The following is a 4,466-nucleotide window of genomic DNA, read 5'->3' on the forward strand; positions in this document are numbered from 1 at the left end:
GCAAAGCGGTACCATAGTTTTGATAGTGAAGATTGGTGCCTTGATCGAGGTACGTCACTTTCAAGTTTGGAGTTTGATTTCTTAATTGCGAAGAATTGGATTCAAATTTGTGTAGGTTGTAACATTGCTTTATGGCTCTAGACAGGATGGGAAAGGTGACTTTGAGATGCTAAAAAAGAAGGTTATAGAGTGTGGTGCACTGTTCCATCCAGCAAGCAGGTAAATGTGTTGACAGTCTAGGCGTCCTCTCTATTTATGCACTAAAGGTTACTGACTGGGTATATATATCATGATGTGCTTTCCTGATGTAAGAATTAGCAAAGATTTTGTTTCAGTATGCTATACAAATGGTGTGATGTCCATAGCTCTAGGAATAAGCACAAGCATGCGCTCTTCGAACACGCATTTGTTCTCCTCACCACGGGTTAGTACGAGCGTGGGACTGAGATAATCCAGATGTAACGTATCAGAATTTTTCAGAATTATTACCTCATTTGTTTCGAGTGGAATCAAACTGAAGTTAGTTAAAGCTTATCATGCATTCCATCTTTGATGTGCACAATCGTGTTTGGTACTTGATATTGTTTCATAGTGTGGCAACGACGCTGCTGCTCAGTAGCACAACAGAACACTTGGCATGTATGAGTTTTTCCCATTACATGTTTTGTTTCGTCCTTCTAAAAGTATATATTGTAGCATTTTTCTTATGTCAACTATGCCTCAAGCTGAGAATTAGTAGCATGCTATGCAAATTATTCTACGATTTATTTTTATGTGTTGCTTGTATTCATGTAATGCACTAATATTTTATCGAATAATTTGTGCGCCCCTACCTTTCCCTCCCTCCTCCCCCGCCACATCGTGGAGCTCCGTCTTTGCTGGTCGTTGCGCCATCCCTTCGCCGGCACCCAAGCGTACCTTATCAACTGCATGCCGCCGTCACCAAGGCCCTTGTGACCATGTGCTGCCACTCCATTGTCGTCCTATGGAGATTATTCCCTCCTTGAAACTGCCCCCCTCGCCCTCAACCTCACGCACCTTGCAGACGGGTGGCCTCACGCTGCAGGGTCGGTGTGCTCGACTGTAGCCCGAGTTTCGCTTTGACACCATCTCGGACGACTCGCGGACATCATGCTCCATCTCATAACAGTATAGTACACATTTGTACATAAGTTATCGTGATATTATATGTCTCCGTTGCAACACACGGGCACTCACCTAGTTATCGAATACATAAATAAATAATAAGTAGGCACAATTTAATTTGTAAAACAGTCTAAAAGCTAGATTGCTAAATGGTTTTGATAATAGCTTTGGATGCACTAGAAAAGTTGTTTACACGGAAAAGCTAAAACGTATTTTTTAAAAAGTTAAAGCTATGACAAAGGGATATAAGACCTGTTTCCATAAACTATAGCAAGAAGAACAATTTGTATTTGTACGAGGTACAGTAGGGCCAGACAAAAAATCTGTAAACCAAAATACCTAAACCTGAAACCTGAATTTCATTCAGGATTTTCGGGTGACAACTTGTAAAATTCGAATTTATTTTGGTTAAATCGGGAGCACAATTGGGTACTCGAACAACACGAACTTTTATGTGACACGTACTTATGACATTGTTAATTATCAATTTGTGTATCTATAATTATGTGTTAAGTGCGTATGACTTGTGACCTTATGGTTGTAGATTATCTATGATTTTTAAGTGCATATATAGCATTTGTCGGGTACCATAATTAGGGGTACCCCCAACACTCCTAATCACGGCCAGTAAACACCTTCAGAGCAAACCATAAAGGCTTACGGCTCGGGTCAAAGTCAAAGCTTTGTCTACCAAGGGACGCGGTCTCGCCTCGTCCGAGCCCGGCCTCGGGCGGAACAGTGGTCCCGGACGAATCCACGTCTCGCCCGAGGGTCTCCTCAGACAGTGAGCGCACCCTCGGCTCAGCCAAAGGCAAGCCTTGTCGTGCAAGCAACCTTGGCCAAATTGCCTTACCAGCCGACCGCATTGCATGCGCATTTAATGTTGGGATTGCCTGACACCTTATCCTGACACGCGCGCCTCAGTCGGCAAGGTCGAAGTGACCGCAGTCACTTCGCCCTTTCACTGACCGATCTGACAGGAAAACAGCGCCGCCCGCCCCGCTCCGGCTGCTGTGCCAACCGCCAGGACGAAACCGACAATGGTCAAGTTAAGCCTCGGGCGCAACAGGAAGCTCCGCCTCGCCCGACCCCGGGGCTCGGCCTCAGCCTCGGCCTCGGGAGGAGATCTCCGCCTCACCCGACCCTAGGGCTCGGCCTCGACCTCGGCCTCGGGAAGAGTCACATCCTCGCCCGACCCTGGGCCTCGGCCCTAGCCTCGGCCTCGGAGGAGCCGTCGCCTCGCCCGACCTCAGGCTCAGATCAACAGCGCCACGAGGGATGCATCATTACCCTACTCCTATCTAGCTCAGGCTACGAAGGAACAAGACCGGTGTCCCGTCAAGCTTACCCCGGTAACAGGCAATGATGGTTCCCCGCATGCAACCATGACGTCGGTGGTTCTCAAGCCCCCTACGGAAGCAAGGAGACGTCAGCAGGATCACAACTGTATTGCTACAGGGCTCAAGGCACTTCTCCGACGGCCACGATACTACCTCTACAGGGCTCGAGACACCCCCCCCGACGGCCACGTTATTATCTGTACAGGGCTCAGGGCACTTTCCTGCCAACCACGTTAGCTCCCAGCTACACACCATTGTACAGCTGGGCATCTCCTTATGTCTATAAAAGGGGGTGTCCAGGGCCCCACAGAGGGGAGAAAGAGGGGAAAAACGAACAAACGTACGAGCATACGAACACACGAACGCACGGCAGGAGAGACGAGTAGAGGCACGACAAAGGGACGGGAGAAGACGAGCGGGGGGCGGACCCCCCCCCCCCTCTCTCGCTCTCTCCTACTCGCTCTCTCTCGCCCTCGCTCTCTCGCAACGCTTGTAACCCCTACTACGAGCACCCTGGTGCAGGATAATACAAGGCTCATTCCCCCACTTGTGTTCCATCTCGCACCAACCCATCTGGGCAGGGACACACAGCGACAAATTTACTCGTCGGTCCAGGGACCCCCCGGGTCCGAAACGCCGACAGTTGGCGCGCCAGGTAGGGGCCTGCTGCGTGTTAACGAACACTTTCCCGTTGAGTTCCAGATGGGTAGACTTCAGCAACCTCTTCAGCCCGGGACAGTGCTCCGCTTCGGGAGTCTCGAGTTCATGTCCCTCGACGGCAGCTACGACATGGTACTGCTCCCTCCGCGGCACGACGACAACGACAGCCGGCTCGCCCGGCGGAGGCGCCCTTTGCGACGGCATCTCCCCGCGGCGCAAGAGGAGCACTCGGGCCATCCCCGCCACCCTCCTCGCCGGAGGAGACGGAGACGGGGCAACCGTGGCCACGCAGGAGGCGGCACCTCATCGGCTGTCAAACTGGATCGAGTCGACGATGTCGGCACTCCTCCGGGGGACATGTCGGGTGTTGTCCTCGCGCCTGAGACGACGACAAGCGCCGCTTCCCCGCAACGTGCCAGCCCCAAGCGGACTGACGACGCCAGCACCCTCGCAAAGGACCTGTTGGGCGTCACCCTCGTGCCTAAGATGACGGTGTGTTCCATCCCCGACGTGACATCACCACCATCCATTGATCAAGAGGTACCGTCCGTATTCCACCCTGTTCCCTTTCGATTCAGCTTCGATCCACCTAGCGACCCCGCTACGGTGAGCGCTTTCGCAAGGGCGTATCAAAACCTTCCGGGGTACCATATGTGGTCAACCTGGGACCGACTGACAGCCGTCTCAACCTCTAGACTGGCGGGTTCTGAGGAAGAGGACGACCTTGACTTCGGTTGGGATTTCTCTGGCCTCGATGATCCCGGTGCCATGCGGGACTTCATGTCCGCATGTGACCACTGCCTCTCTGGTTGCTCTGACGATGGCCACAACCTTGACGACGAGGGTTATGGCCCAAGTCGCGAATGTTTCCACATCGATCAGGGAGATCACGACGAAGGCAACCACCTCGGTATGCCAGAGGTTGATGATCCCCCTGGGCCCGCATCTCGCGTTGACATCCCGCGGGAGCTAGCTATGGTCTCAGTTCCTGCGGGGGGTCAGGACACACAACTCGAGCAAATCCGTGAGATGCAGGCCAAGGTCGACGAGGAAGCAGGCCGGCTTGTGCAGCTCCGACAGAACATCGAGCAGGAGTGGGCAGGCCAAACACTCGCCGGAGGAGCCTGTCATCGGGCCCAGGATGTCCAACGCCGCATCATCGACAATGCCAGGGCAGCGCTGCCCCCGGCCGTCAGCGGGTCCGGCCAGGACCTAGCTGCAGCAGCGATGCTACTTCGAACCATGTCGGAGCCATCCACCACCGAGGGACGGCGTATCTAGGGCGAACTCAAGGATCTCCTGGAAGGTGCCGCAGTTCGA

The sequence above is a fragment of the Zea mays genome, chromosome 7 (genome assembly GCF_902167145.1).
Source record: "Zea mays cultivar B73 chromosome 7, Zm-B73-REFERENCE-NAM-5.0, whole genome shotgun sequence".
Taxonomy (NCBI): domain Eukaryota; kingdom Viridiplantae; phylum Streptophyta; class Magnoliopsida; order Poales; family Poaceae; genus Zea; species Zea mays.